Below are 16,831 nucleotides of genomic sequence, written 5' to 3'. Positions count from 1 at the left end.
GGGCGAGAGAGGGAGAGAGAGGGAGAGGAGGAGGGAGAGAGAGAGAGAGAGAGAGAGAGAGAGAGAGAGAGAGAAATCGAGAAAGGAAAGCAGGAAAGGATGGAGGGAGGGACGGAGGAAAGGAGGAAAGAATCTTACAGGGCAAAAGCCAGAAACCAGATTTCTGATTATATAATTGATTACACCAGACCTGGAAACCCTCCTTCCTCTGACCATCAGGCATGAAATATGAGCCTTTCCTATATTGTTTAAGCCAGCTTGAATCAGGATTTTCTGTTACTTGCCGCCCAAAGCATTCCACCAGGTATTTATTATCATTGTCACCAACATCCTAATTAAGGGATAGGGTAAGATTTGCTTTTCTCCATGGAAAGGAGGAGCCTTAGCTTGTCCTTACTCAGTACACACAGCTGCTCAGTTATGGAAAACCGACCCTGTTCTAGAATCTGCGTTGCAAAGGAAAGAAAGATAGAATGTAGAACTGGTCCTCATCCCAGCTCTGCCACCAACACAGTTGTGTGATTTCAGATAAACCCTGAGGTCCATACTTCACATCCATAGAATGAAGGGATAGAATAAGATGTCCTCTTTCAACTCCAAGCATCTTAAATAGAAGACCACAACAGGTGGTCCACGGCCACCATTAGTGGTCATATCAACGAGGAAGAGGAGAGAGCTTCCAGATTGCTTTTAAAACTCTGATTCAGTTGACAATCTTTTAAAAGTAGATCGCTCGTGAAAATCAAGGTTTTTAGATTCTTGACAAATCAGAGCATCTGTCAACACCAGACCCACATTTCCACATGGCAACGATTGGCTAGGGGGTCAGCAGCTGTTCTCTTGAATTGAGACATGCCCCCCACTCCCCACAACCCCCCAACTCTGAGACTGAGTTTCAGCTGCCTTTTCTCATCTTACACTCGGCTCACTTACTAACTTACTGCCTGGCCTGGGTGGACATGGAATTTGCAGCCCCAGATCCAAGAGAGGGGTCTAAGGCATCTGGTAGCCAAATTCTCTGGGGCCTTTTAAAGTACAATTCTTGTCTTCACGTCACATCCTCATCCAGAATGCAGGAGCCCAGCAGGCTTGAAAACCCACCCGGGGATACTCCCCCCAACTCAGCTCCTCCATGGTCTTTCTCGAGGGTCAGCTTGTTCCTGGGTTGTGGTTTCCATTTTTTCTTTGGACACTTCTGTATCTTTCCTGCTTTGAGGTCTGTTTTCCAGCTCACGGGTGGTCAGATCCTTGGGCGAGATGAAGCAGGATTTTCCATCGTCGCCAGCTCTCCTGAGCCAGTTTTGGGTTTGCATTTGAGTCATTAAGTTATTCGCTGCTGGGGAGCTGGCACTTTGCAAACTCACAGAATAAACAAACACATCCGCCTCTCAAGCACGAATCGCAACAAATGTTCTGACTCCAAATATTGGCCACATATAGTTTTGCCTAACACCAGCAGTTTTAAATAATCAATGTCTTAGCTTTAGTTATCTGAAGCTATAATTCACAATAACTGAACTGTAACCTCCTAGTCTTGAGTTTGGGTGTCTTGGTTGTATCTGATGGCCTTCTTGGAGGTTCGTAGCATACAGTACTGAGCTGGACACGGGGACACTTTCTACATTTCTCACATAGACTTGAGCAAATCCCTTCCTGTGTTGGCCTCAGTTTCCCCCTTTGTACAAGAAAAGGTAAACTAAATCGATGGTTTACAAAGCATGTTACATAGAATCTTTGATTTGTTCCAGGAAGCCCTTGCAGAGGTGACCTGGAAACCTAGTAGATAAAACATGGGACCATGCTTTTCAACCACTGGTGCTCTGCTGTGTTCTGTTTTATATATTATAATGATTTATTAAGGGAAAATGTGTTGCCCTGTGAAAGAAGAAAAATAGGAAGGAAGGAAGGAAGGAAGGAAAGAAGGAAGGAAGGAAGGAAGGAAGGAAGGAAGGAAGGAAGGAAGGAAGGAAGGAAAGGAGGGCGGGAGGGAGGGGGAAGGAAGAGAGGGAAGGAGAGAGGGAGGGAGGAAAACTAGACTAGTTGAAATGACTCTTCAAAAAGCTAAGGATATGGAGATAATTTTTTTCTTGAAAATCATAGGTGAATAGGCCCAGCTTAATCTATCTTTAAACTGAGGCATCTTCAATCTCTACCAAAGCAGCGTCAGTACGAGGTGGTGACGGAAAGCATGGATCCTGAAACCAACAGCGTTCAAAGCCCAGTTCTTCCACCTAGTACCTGTGTGGGTGTGAGCAAATTAAGCAGCATCTCTGTATCCTAGTTGCCTTCGCTAAAAAGCATGATCACAATCATAGCATCTACTAATGATGGCTCAATAAGTGGGCGCATGTAAGGAACTTAGCACAGTACCTGGCATGTCGGGCGTCATGTAGGGCCAGCACACATGCCCTCTTCATGGTCACATCTGGCTTCCTCGCAAGCAGCGTCCCGTTATCTTCATTCATTGGCGCAAACGCTATTGAGAACCTAGTCTGTGCCAGGCACTTTGTAACCTACGCAGAATGCCAGAATGAAAACAAGCACGGTCCCTGTTCTTAAGACCTCACAGTCTGCGGAGAGCAGGCATGTAGCAAGCTAAGTGCAAGAAATATTCCAGGAGCGGCAACGGTCTGGAAGGAGAACAACGAGAGATCAGGGCAGGAAGGAGGGAGCCGACCAAGGTGTTGGTATCAGTTGCAGGCCTGTAGTAACTATTCTATACTGTTGCGTCTTTGCAACAGTCCTGTGAAATTGGAATAATTATGATGTTATCCCTACCTTCAAACCGAAAAAACGGAGGGTTCGTCTAAGTTTATTCTATTAGCAAGCAAGAGGAACAGGATCCAAATCCGAGGCTTGCTGAGACCTGAACCTGTGCTGCTTAACTTATAAGAAGGAAACTAAGGCTTCGATGGTTAGCTGTCAGCCAATATCTATTCTCCCATTCCACTTAAGAACCCCTGATGCTTAGCTCGACATATGGACACTGAGAATAAAGACTACGTTACCCAACCTCCCTTGCAAGTGAGCCTGTCACATGACTCCAATCTAACCAATGGTTATACCCTTAAAAGGAAGGGTCCTTCCTGCCCTTTCTTGTCCTCTTTCTTCCACCTGGAATATGGAGGTGGCTATATGCCGTGTTAGACTGTACGATTAAGGGCAATGTCTTAGAGCTCGCACAGTAAAAGACAGAAGGAGCTTGTGTCACTGCATGGCCTTATGGAGAAAAAACTGCCCTGCTGTGAGAGAGAAATAAATGTCTCACTGGTTTACGCTCAAGAAAAGAGGTAGATTTAGTGTCCCAATAATACAAAGGTATACAAGCACTATTTTTTCATTTAGGTAAGTTGTAGCTTCAAGGAATTAGGGCTTCAGTATATCTTGGGGGCACCCAACGGGAGAGGTTTGGCCTCTATATGGTTGGCATTTAGCCACTGTAGAGTCTACGGAATCTTAATTATCCAGGAGTGAGAGTCAGGTCACCATAAAGACAATGTATTCAAGTTAGAAAACCACTTTGCCAACTCAATAAAGTTAAAGGCTTTTGTAGCTGCGCCATGGTGAGCCTAGAGCCCAAAGAACATCAAACAAGAACATCTTGCTCATCAAACAAGATATCACGCACTGACTGTATTGTTCCCCTCCCCAGGCCAATCAATTGTCCTTCATTCAAATTATTATCAATATAATCATTACGATTGGTACGATGACTGTCCCTTTAACGAGACTCAAGTTTGCGTATCCTCTGCCATATTACATTTTCAATATACGTAGCTGTTTTCATCCCCATTTTACAATTGGTGAAACTGAAGCTCAGAGAGATTAACTTTCTCAAAGTCACAGAGTTAGAAGCAAAACTAGGGATCCAAAGTGGTCTGACGCCAGAATCCCGCCTCTCTTATATAGGAATGTAACTCGGGAAGATCTGAGTAGACAAATTCCACGGCTTCTGACCACTCTCAGGAAAGATGCAACCAGCCCAAGCTGTTGGTAATTGGATCTTTCCTGAAGCAGTCCCTTATCCCCAGTTTCCTGCCTCCTGGACTTCTTTCAGAAAGATAATGTATTTCTCACTTTTGAAATCACTGGGTGTGTTGAGAATGGCCCATAGTCTCTCTCATGTCTTAAAGCCAAGCAAGTCAAATCCAAATTCTTTTTCTTCCTGGTCTCTGGACATTAGTGGACCAAATCCACTTTGCTGGGCTTCGTCCCAGTTTCTGCTCCTTTAGTTCTAAACCCGGCCCCTTCCTATGAAGACCAAGCCCAGGAAGCCTTTTTTTGGAGATGAGCCTATACAGAATCTAACAGAATCTAACTCCACTCTACTTCTTCCCAACCCCTTGACCCGTGGTGGACCCCACGTTGGCTTTCTCCAAGTAGCCCCAGCTCCCAACAAGGACATTGCAACAGCCACCCCCATTCTCCGCCGCTCATCTCGCATCTTGGCCAGCTCTCAGCCTATAATTCTTTCCAAACTCGCCTGTATAAAATAATCATGTACATGAAGTAAAACAGGAGTCTCATATACACACTTAATAACTCTTGTGTACTGTACAAGAGGGAATTCCACTTTATAACCCCCAGAGCTTTCGAATGGTTCTCATTTAGCTTCACATTCCTTGTGCGAGATCTAAAACTTCCCCTCTCTGTCCCAGGCTGTTGCTGCCTTTCGAAACTGTTGTGTCTCCAGATTCCTTGGGACCATTTCATCTCCATCTCTGCTTCTAATTGGGGGATTGGAGTATTGCTGTTTAGCCCCAGAGCTAAATGTCAGGGTTTCACTTAAAATCCCATATTTTGGGAACTGAGCACATTGTAGTAGAGAAGCTTCTAGAGGGAGCACGTCAAAGTAAATGGAGTTAGATGGCTCAGCTAATCCGTCCGGCCACCAGCTCAATGGCAGGGTGAGGTGGGTCCCCACCTCTGGTTTCCCACAAGTGCCCTGTGTGACATTGACCATGTCATCGGTCCTTCTGGGCCCTCTTTCCTCCAAGGGAGTCCTTCTGTAGTAAGTAGCAATTCCTCTGCAATTCCAGACAGTTAATCAGGGAAGACTCTTCATCTAAATCTTAGATTGTGACTTAAGACAGTCAATATCAAATCATCCCTTACACAGGTCTCACAGATAACAGCAAAAATAATATCAATTTTTTAAAAAAAATTAGCTTCAGTTTATAAAATATGCATAAGCAACGGCACCAGAGATTGTAGAGGACAGGAACCAAGGGACACAATTAATTCATTGTATTGATCTGCACATACGGCAGATTTCCATGGCACCTGGTCTTTGTTAGACACAATACTGGGCACCGAGAAAACAGCCTCTGCTAACATCTTCAATTGCATTCCACTCCTTGCTTGCTATACTCTGGCCACACTGGCTTGCCTTGTGTTCTTTGAGCACACCAATTTGGTCTTTGCCTTCATGTCTTTGCACTTGCCATCCCCTCCACCCGGGACGCCCTCCCTTCTAGTCTTCAGATGTCTTCTGGGTCTCAACTCAAACGGCTCCTCCTAGTAGAACCTTCCTGCACCACCCCTCCGCTTAGCACTCACTTTTATCCGGCTGTCATATCATCTTTACAGTGTGTGTTTCTATATGAAATCATGCTTGTTATGTCATTGTTTACTGGTTTATTAACCAATACCCTTCCCCCCACTAAAGATCGGAGACCTTGTCTACCGTACTGGTTGTGTCTTCAAGGTCTAGAAGAGTGCCTGGCACATAGAGACATTCAATAAATATGAACGGACGAATGAATGAATGAATGAATGAATGAATGAATGAATCCATAATCAAATGTGTTTTAGAGTTACATTTCCTCCTAAAACCCATCTAGCTAAATCTGTCAAGCCCGATATTGATTGTTCCCTTCAAGAACAAAACAGGGCAATTCCTGCCCTCGCAGACCTTATAATCTAGGGGTTAAAGAAAATTCTACTGGGTTCAAGGAGGTAAATGGGATTCTTTCCTCATGGATCATGCAGTGCAGTATCGAAGGTACACTGGGAATATCTGGGTACTCGTTTTGTCCAAAGTTACTGAGCATGTTATGGGTCTAGTGTTCCACAAAGCAGGCTTTGGAAAACACTTGTCAAGACCAGCTGCAAGAAGCATCATCGGAGAACAAACTACACCATTACCGATTTTCAAAGCACTCCAACATAAAAAAAGAAAAAAAAGGTGTAATCCTGATGACTCAGCCCGTTTGATCTCTGACGACTCATAAGGCATTGTGAGATCTCCTGTGTCCTGGATCATCCTCTTGTTATTCTTGTGCTTGGAGCACGTGAATATATCCATTAAGAGAACCCCTTATCTGGCTGATCAACCGTGGCAGGGTCCTATTCCGCATCTACATCAGTTTGTGGCTCTGTCTTTGTAGTCACTTCTTCTAGGGAAATAAACTTGTTAGAGTAGAAATGCCTATAGAGAGATTTCAGCCATAAAATAGACACCCACCCCACACACAAATCAGGCAGAAAAATCCAATCAAAAGAGAGAGTCTCCTTTTTCTCATCCCCGCCCCGGGAAAAAATTAGCTGCTCCTTACTAGGTATTTCCAGAACATTGTGTGTGTGTGTGTGTGTGTGTGTGTGTGTGTGTGTGTGTGTGTGTGTGTATACACATTGCGTGTGTATATATATATATATATATGTATGTATACATATACATATATGTATATGATTTATCACAATGATTATTATTCATGAGAACCATGCAGTGTTCCCTATTTTGTGCCAGGAATTTGCATTTTTGTTTCCTTTCCCAATATTCATAGATGGTAGGTACTATCACCATTCCTGTTTTAAAGGTGAGAAGACTAAATAAATTGCCCCAAAGAATGTGATAAATAAACGAAAGATCAGAATTTGAATCCAAGCCTGTCTGATTTCCAAGTCTACACTCTCTCCTGTATGTTTCCCAATCAAAGGCTTAAGGGTCCGTTACCTCCAGCTTGAATTTTCAGTTTCTTGAGTGACATCTTTGAGTTTCCTACAGCAGCTAACGGTGGATGGTGCTTAGTGAACTCTCAGCAAAGACAGGCTGAATGAACTGTGAGAGGCAATACCGTACCACGAAAAGAGCTCTGGGATAGAAAGCAGAAAACCTGGATCCTACTGCACTGTACACCTGAAGCTGAAGCTGAACAATAATGAATGTCAACTATAATTATATATATATATGCATATATATATATATATATATATATATATATATATATATAGTTACAAGAAGTGGAGTATGGCATTAGGAATAGAGGCAGTGGACGTGTAATGGTTGTATGCGATGTCAGAGGGGTAGTGGACGGGGGGAGGAGGGTTATCACTGTGTGAGGGATATAAATGAGAAATGACTATTACATTGTTTTGTACACCTGAAACTAAAACAAAACAAAACAAACAAACAAACAAAAAGCAAACAAAACAAAACACCTGGATCCTTCTTCAGGTTTTGTAATCCACTATGTGAGCTTGAGCAAGTCCATTCCTTCTCTCTGAACCTTTGTCCTTCCATCCGTAAAATAGAAGGCTCAGAAGAGATGATTTCTAATATGATCCATCCCTCTGAGTCCAAGTGAGGTACAGTGGTTGCTGATGTCACATAATTCAAAAACATGTGGGAATTCCCAGGAGGACAGAGATGGTGGTGTCCATTGCCGACATCCTCAGGGCTCAGGAGGCACACAGTAGATGCTCAATTAGCACCCACTGAAGGAGTGAGTGGACACTGACACTCCTTTGAAGCTCTGCTGAGAATAAACCCTTAACACACCCCAAGTCCCAGAAAGAAGCCAAAGCCATTGCCTTGTAAGGGAAGATGGATCCACTGGTGAACTGCAGCCCTGACCCAACTCTTCAAGAATGAGAGTCACTGGAGTCCAGCCAACAGGGGCAGACGGAAGCTGGGGTTGGGAAGCCTCCCAGCTCCCCCTCCCCATGCCCCACCCCCTATGAACTTCAAATTCCTGGGTCAGATCTTTCATCACCAGCATGGAGCCTCTGGAAAATATAAATGAGAAAGGTCCAAGTCTAGTTTTGCAAGGTCTTGCCCCATATCTCACCCTCCCTGAAACAGAGGAGGAAGAGCTCAGAACGCCAAGAGACGTGACATTGTAAAAAAAAAAAAAAAAAAAACCCTCTGTGGGAAATAAAGAAATAAATAAATAACGATCCAAGACGTAATCTTTTCAGTTGTAAAAACATGTTTTCCTTGCTTTCTGACCCTCTAGTGTTTCGGAGTTCAGGGAGTCGACTGGGCGCTTAGTGTCCGTGAACGCTTGCAAGTTCATCACCCTGACCTTCTTGGCTGTGAAATCTTAACACTGGTTGCTGGAAAGTACTTTGGTTTCAAAAAAAAAAAAAAAAAAAAAAGAGGAAGAAGAAGAAAATAGTTGATCTTTTTCTCCCAAAGAGCCTCATCATTGAGTTCACATTTTGGGGCTACGTGTAAGATTTTCTCCAATAGCCTATAGATTCCCCAATAGCCAGAGTTTTCTTTTCCCAAGGACTCTGTGGAATTCACCTGAAAACTTGGTGATTATTTATGTTCTAGCATACTTTCGGTCAAGCCACCCAGGACTTTATATCCACAGGAAAACTGACAAATCCAATCAACTCTCCAAATATAGTTCTGTAAAGTCTTATTCATTTGGATGCCATCAGTTCAGAATTTCTGGATAATTCAGACAGTCTGGATGGAAGTTTCCTCTTGCACAGCTCTCCAAAAAAGAGAGTTTTCTAACAAATTGATAATGCGAAGCAGACTGTTGGAGCTGAGAGTGAACCGTCTTCAGTTTCTTCAGAATAGCCTTCACTGACAGGCAATCAATGATTAATTACAAATTATTTTTATCAAATAATTAAAATGAATTCCAGACAATTCACCATACCTTGGGAATAGTAGAGGATAGAGGCAAAAAAAAAGGCTTCAGATCCATCAGGCATGGGCTCAAATTCCAGCTATGCAATTCATGAGTTTAAGTTACTCTGCTTAAGCTACTTCACTTCTCTGAGCCTTAATTCTGACATATGGAAAAGCTTGCAGGATGGACAGAAGAAGGGGAAATCATATAGGTTAAGACATAGTTTCCAAAACTATGCTCACAAGGGTTTAAATCCACAAGATGTTAACACATATTGCATGAAAAAGGGATCCATGGTTGAATAAGTTTGGGGTAAACTAGGCGAACCGAAATTAAGTTATGTTTGCTTGCTTTTTCTTTGTTTATTTGTAAGCCTTTTCCTAGCCTTTAATACTGTACTTTATGTGTGAATTTCCAAAAGGAGGATATATACTAAGCAGTTTTTCCCAAATTTCTTTCACCAGGAAACTTTTTCTGTTAGAGCATTCTTTGACCTCGTATAGAACTCCCACTGAACCAAGTTTGCAAAATGAGGCCCTAGGATCTGTAGTCTGAGTTACAAGGTTGGACAATTAAGCTCGTGAACTCATCCTAGAAAAAGTGCTACATACCTCATGGCTGAATATCACTACGGTCACCTTCAAAGTACTCCCCTTGGGAAGCTATGCACTGACGCCAGCGCCTCGTCCACCCTTCGAAGCAATTTTGGAACTCTTTCTGGAACGGCCATCAGAGCTGTGGTCATATTACCCTTGATGTCCTGAATGTCATCCAAATGTCTTTCTTTCAAATTTTCCTTTATCTTCGGGTAAAGAAAGAAGTCATTGGGGGCCAGATCAGGTAAATAGGGAGGGTGTTCCAATAGTTATTTGTTTACTGGCTAAAAACTCCCTCACAGACAGTGCCGTGTGAGCTGGTGCATTGTTGTGATGCAAGAGCCATGAGTTGTTGGCAAAAAGTTCAGGTCGTCTAACTTTTTCACGCAGCCTTTTCAGCACTTCCAAATAGTAAACGTGGTTAACTGTTTGTCCAGTTGGTACAAATTCATAATGAATAATCCCTCTCATATCAAAAAAGGTTAGCAACATCATTGCAACAAGTTCGCGAACTTAATTGTCAGAACTCCTGTGTCTCCACTAGAGATGTTGAGCCTTTCTGGAAGCATTCGCCCTCTATCCCTAAATCCTCTTGGAATCAAGGCCAAATCTGGAGACTAGAGTCCATGACCAAGGAACTAGATTTTGGCTTATGAAGTCATGGTCTTCCAGACTTCTCCAAAACCATCCTAGAAATAGTAATTTGTGGGATTTTTTTTTTCAGCTGTACCTGGAAGCCATTATCTCTGATGCTAGGACCCTCAGTGGCACTGCCTCAAGCCCCAGAATTTTCAACAGATTAAAGAAGTGGATTGGGGAGAGAAAGCATGGCAGGGAGGAAAGGTCTCTAATTCCTGGCACGTAATAAAGATTTTAAGTAAAGAAGCATTTGTAAAATCATTAAAGCAATGAAAGAACAGAAACCACATAGAATAAATTAGCATTTTGTTATCAGTTTTTCTTCTGGGAAACTAGAGTAAATGTGGCAGTTATTCACCTCAAGGGACAAAGAGAAGGACATCTGCAAGGAACTTGTGATGGTATTACAGAGTGGATCAAAAAAATGTCAAGCTTAGCCCCTGCCCTAATAAGATTGAAAATGGAATTAGCAAGATAGGGTTCTACCCTCACGACAAAGTTTACAGCACAGCACATTGCTAAGAATTAAACGGAAGGTCCAGACAATAAGCTGTCATTCATTCACCTCTTCATTTATTCAAACATTCAAGACTACTGTTTGTTCAGCATGTGGTAAGCACTGAGCAGAGTAGTGACAAGGCTAAATCAGGTCCCTGCCCTGAGCCAGAGGGCGGGGAGGCGGGTTACATTCTAACAGGAGACTGTGGTAAAGGAAATGGGCCTGGCCAGATCTCCATGTGCTCCCCATCTCCTAGCCACCCTTGAAGTTGGGTTGGGGTCCAGTGACTGGGAGCAGACTCGATGGGAATGTGGACAGAAGTGGCCCAGACTTTAAAAACACCCTCCACGACAGCAAGTGTCGGCGAGGATGTGGAGAAAAGGGACCCGTCATGCACTGCTGGTGAGATTGCAAATTGGTGCAGCCACTATGGAAAACAGTATGGAGGTTCCTCAAAATATTAAAAATAGAACTACCTTATGACCCAGCAATTCCACTTTTGGGTATTTACCTGAAGAAATCCAAAACACTAATTCAAAAAGATATCTGCACCCCTGTGTTCACTGTAGTGCTATTTGCAATAGCCAAGATATGGAAGCAACCCAAGTGCCCATCAGTAGAGGACTGGATAAAGAAGGTGGTACAACGGGATATTACTCGGCCATAAAAAAAGAATGAACTCTTACCACTTGCAACAACATGGATGGACCTAGAGGGTATTATGCGAAGTGAAATAAGTCAGACAGAGAAAGACAAATACCATGTGATGTCACTTGTATGTGGAATCTAAACAACAACAACAACAAATGAACAGACAAAAGAGAAACAGACTCATAGATGCAGAGAACAAACTGATGGCTGCCAGATGAGCGGGGGTTGGGGAGCTGGGTGAAAAAGGTGAAGGGATTAAGAAGTACAAATTAGTAGTTAGAAAATAGTCACGGGGATGTAAAGCAGAACATAGAGAATATAGTCAATAATTGTCGCAACAACTCTGTATAGTGCCAGGTGGGTTCCAGACGAATCGGGAGGGATCACTTCATAGATTATATAAGTGTCTAACCACCATGCTGTATACCTGAGACTAACATAAAATAATATTGAATGTCAACTGTAACTGAAAAAATGAAATAAATGAAAAAAATGAAAAAAATGAAACTTTCTTTCTCTTCTGTGATGACCTTTGGGGCCCCATGCTCTAGTGGAAGCACATCAAGATGAAGAAGAACTGCCCAAGCACGTAGCCCTGTGACCTAAGAGAGAAATAAGCTTTCATTGAGTTAGATACTGAGCTTTGGGGGTTTGTCTGTTGTGGCAGTTAAGCGAATTGCCCTAACTAAGAGAGAGAAACAGAGAATAAACACATACCAATATGAAACTGGGGGAAAACTAAAGCAAGGGAGGGGACTAAGAATTGGAAGAAGGGGATGGAAGCTGTGTCGGTCAGGATCTCAACAGGAAACCGCACCCCTGAAAGATGATTACATAAACAGGATTTACTTACAAAGACACTATTGACAAAGGCTTGTATGTTAGGGAACCATGAAGGATAGTACGGTAACTCGGGACTAGCAGCAGAGAGCTGTTGTTACATCTATGCCTAGAAAGGCTCAGGGGAGTACTGGATGGAAAAGACGTGGAGAGCTGGCAGCCTCTCGAGGAGCAATGGCCTGCAGGTAAGGGACACGTCTTACAGCTCAGTCCATCTTACAGCAACAGATAAAGGGGAGAAGAACTCCAGCCTCCTTCTCTTCCTTCCAAGTCCAACCAGGGCTTCCCAGTAGCCAAACCCAACCAGAAACCAGAGGGCAAGACAGTCCATTGATGCTCTTCATAGAAGTCAGCTTCCAGAAGCACAGAGCAGAGTAGGTGTCACGCAGGGTGGCCTGCAGGGTCTCAGCTCCCACTCCCCACATAAGAACGCAGGACATGGTGAGGCCAAAAAGGAACACCCACGGAGCCATAGGTAGGGGAGTCACACCACTATACTCTCGCTGGCGGCTGGGTTGGAGACACAGGAAACAGGAGCCACACAATTCTCAACCCTCACTGTGCTGCTTGCAGACTCAGCCACCATCTTCTCGCTAGCCCCCCATTTTCTGCTAGCCTAGCCACAGCAGTTATATTAGTGGCCAATGGCTCACTGGTTACAGCTGACGGCCAACTAGCCACAGCTGATGGCCATTTGATCACAGTCGACGGCCATTTACTACCTGAGCCAGCACCTTTCTATGTGAGGCCGAGAGCCTGGAAACTGCTTTTTGGGGCTCTGTCCCCACAGTAGGGAAGGGTGGAGGGTGATCTGGAGAGGAAAGGGGGAACAGAAGATACTTGGGACCAAGACACTATTTTAGAAATTGTTGTCAGGGAGGACCCCTGTGAGAAGGTGACATAGAAGGGGAGACCTGCATGAGGAGTGTCAATGAGCTTTGCAGAGATGTGGGGAAACAGTACATTGGAAAGAGGGAGCAGTGAATGCAAGGATGTTCCGTGAGATTAGCGGGGCGTGATTCAATACAGGAAAGGAGGTCAGTCGTGTGAATGCGCAAGTGAGGGGAAGAGCGTCAGGAAGCGAGTTAGGGACAGTGGTGTGCCTTAGGAATAAGAAGTTCATAGAAAAAAGAAATTCTTGACGCCTAAAGTTGCAGATGACTCAAAACGTTGTGAAACAGAAGCCCGCCATTTAAAGGCATGGCAGGGGTGGGGGGTGTAACCAGAAGGAATGATAAAAACTACCATACAGAAGCAGGATTTCACCCTGCAGGTTGGGGCAACTGGAAGGAAACCCAGTTACTGGGATTGCAAACCACTGGTTCCCAATAATTCTTTAAAAAAAAAAAAAATGCTTTATCAAGAAATAATTTCTGTATCATAAATTTACTCATTTAAATGACTGAAGGTTTTGGTATATTTCATTTGTGCTACCATCACCAGAATCTAATTTTATAACTTTTCCAGCACCCCCAAAAGAAACTCCTCTTTCCCAGCCCCAGCCCCAGGCAACCGCCAACCTACTCTCTGTCTCTATAAATTTGCCTTTTCCAGACCTTCATATAAATGAAATCAGGCAATATGTGGTCTTTGCATCTATTAATAGCTTCTTTTGCTTAACGTAATGCTTCTGAGGTTCATGTTGCAGCACGTATCCGTACTTTGCTCCTTTTTATTATCCAGTAGCATTCCATTGCATGGATACACCACATTTTGTTTATCTGCTCACCAGATGATAGACATTTGGGTGGTTTTCACTTCTTGACTATTACAAACGTTCTTGTACAAGTTTTATGTGGACGTAGGTTTTAGTTTTCTGGGGTAAATGTCTAAAAGTGGACTTGCTGGGTCATAGGGTAAATCTATGTTTAACATTTGGAGGAACTGGCAGACTGTTTTCCAAAGTGGCTAAAGCATCAACTCCTTTTCTTAAAGAATTTATGAAACCTATGAGCTTGCATCTCCGTCCACAGCTGATGGGACCAAACGGGAGCCCATGACGCAAATTGGACCAGTCAGTGTTTCCTTCCTGAGACGGTGTGGGGACATAGGGGCATATGCGTTTACCTCTGCAGTACACATGAACTGAAGTGGCCCTGTCTGGCCCACGTGCAAGGAAACAGATAAAAACAGACCACAGAGAAAAGAGAGAAGTCTTTGGTAGACAGAGCGAGAAGCAGAGGTAAGAAGTCACATGAACCAGGAGAAACGGACAAACTCGTCTTGGGTCCTGACTTTTGGGGGTCCTGGTTCCAGGCCCTTATGAGGGTTAGCATATCCCCTCGCTCTTGCCTTCTTCAACACAGCCTGGTTGTCTCCAATACATTCTACTTTTTGGTATGATTTATGGTAAACGTTTGCTTCCCAACCATTAAAATTCCTTAACTCACTCAACACATTATGGCTGGTGCACTGAGTGGGTAGAAGAATAGAATGGCCTCATCTCTTAAACCAAAGCCAAAAAAAAAAAAAAAAAGCGTTTATCTGGCACTATATAAGCATGACATGGATGTACTGACCTTCAAGTAGCACACAGTAGGGTCACAAAACTTTTAGCCAATTGCTTGTAATAGAAGAGACAGAGAATGACAGATTGATATTTTTTTAATAAAAAGATTGTCTTAAAATGTTGTTCAAGTAAGTTATTTTACTATTTAATAAAAAAAAAGAATAATAATGTAGTGAAAAACTGCCAAGATTATAGAGGTAGGACTCATTATGTGCTGAAAGAGCTTGAAATAAAAGACACCCTTAAGTACCAAGCATTATAATTATATGCTACTTGAAAGAACCACAGTCAATTCTCCTGCTGACTAATCTTGATTATCTGTCAAGTACTGGAGACGGAAAGTCATACAAGTGTTGGGTGGATTCTAAGAGCTGGCTCGCAGCTTCCTCTCCTACGTTCCTCCAGGAGGCCGTCTGTGTGACAAGAAGAACTTCATCACAAATCTCTTCTTTGGCTCTCCCTAACCTTGCCTGGAATGGAAAGGGGAGAAAAGAAAAAGAAAAGTCTCCAAGAGACAAATAACTGAAATATCACGGGGAAGGAAATCCAGCTGATAAGCTTCTTAATTTAAGGATCTACGTGTTTCTTGTTATTTGTTTTCCCACTAACATAGGGACTGTGTCAGTCTCCTTCACTGTTGTATCCACATTCTCCTAGAACAGTGCCAGGCGCATAGTAGGAGTTCAATTATTGTTTGTTGAATGAATGAATGAGTGGATGAATGGATGGATGGATGGATGGATGGATGGATGGATGGATGGATGGATGAATAAAGCCAACCCAAGCATCCTTTAATTCCTTATTTCTAGGTTGATGGCAACTCTGAGATCTTGCCTGGGGGCTCAACGTAAGAAAAATATTTCAGGTACGGAATCTCTGAAAAAATGTGAAATATCCAGGGAAGCCTCTCACATGACATGGAAGAAAGATTTCAACAACGGTAGCACAGCCCAGAAAGGGAAAAATATTTCATTTAGGTTACGCAGAGACATTCCTTTGTTCTTCTGGCGGCTGTTAAGTGAGGACTTGGTGTATGCTCCGTTCGTGCTAAGACCACAGATGATGAAGAAGTGGTAGCACTTCTACCACAGGAAGGACAAACCTGTCCAATGGTCTTTTTTCAGTAAGTTACTTTCTTCAGTAAGTTATACTCCAGCCTAGCACTGTCCCGTGGAAATCTAAGGCAAGTCCCATTTGTCATTTTAAATTTTCTAGAAGTCACATTTTCAAAAGTGAAAAGTGACAGGTCAAATTAGTTTTAAGGATATATTTTTATTTAACACAAAATATCCAAAATGTTCTCATTTTATCATGGGATCAACATGAAAATTATCAGTGAGCTATGGTACAGTCTTTTTTTTTTCATCCTACGCCTTCACAGGGATATATATTTTATACTAATAGCACACCTTATGTGAGACTACATTTCCATTGAAAGTTCTTGGTCTATATTTAGAATTCATGAAATTTATCGTTGAAAAGGGTAGAGTGACATACTAAAGTTGCTCCAAATCAAGTAAGAGTCTTCCAAAAGCTAATCATGTCAGTGTTTAAAGTTAAATTTAGGTTAATCAAGATTAAATAAAATTGAAGTTTCAGTTCTTTAGTTGCACGTCAAATGCTCGATAGCCCCAGGGCCTAGTGGTGGCCATATTGGACAGTACACATACAGGACTTTCCTGTCACTGTTGAAAGTTCTATCGGACAGCATTCTTCTCGGTGTTCTAAGAGACCTACAGATGTTGAGGACAGGCATATATTTGCCCTCTGTTGTCCCCTAGAGCAATGATTAATACATGAGCAACGTCAGGAAATGATTGTTGAAACACCGTGTTGTCACACTGCAGAGGGTGGAGGCTGCAAAGAAAACTTCACAGAAGAAGGGGCATTTGTGACAGGTCTTGACAGGTGAATCAGGAGTCCACTGGGCAAATAGTAAGGTAAAGAGAGCGGAAGAGCCTGGTGCATGGGGTGCTGGATTATAAATGTGTGGTGAAGAGCATGGTTTTGGTTCAATTGTTTTGCAAAATCAAGATGAGATCAAACCATTTCTGCACTACTCCTTAGCTGTGTGTCCTGAGGGAAATCACTTCACCTCTCTTAGCCATATGTAAATCCTAATTTCAAAGGGTTGTTTTGAAGACTAAAGAGATAATAGATGCAGAGAGCTTACCACAGTACCTGCACAGTACACAATTAATGGTCAGTGAATGTTAAATGTTGGCCA

This window comes from Rhinolophus ferrumequinum, chromosome 25, assembly GCF_004115265.2.
Source record: "Rhinolophus ferrumequinum isolate MPI-CBG mRhiFer1 chromosome 25, mRhiFer1_v1.p, whole genome shotgun sequence".
Classification (NCBI taxonomy): domain Eukaryota; kingdom Metazoa; phylum Chordata; class Mammalia; order Chiroptera; family Rhinolophidae; genus Rhinolophus; species Rhinolophus ferrumequinum.
The sequence above is the reverse complement of the archived record's forward strand: the minus strand, read 5'-3'. Positions refer to the sequence as shown.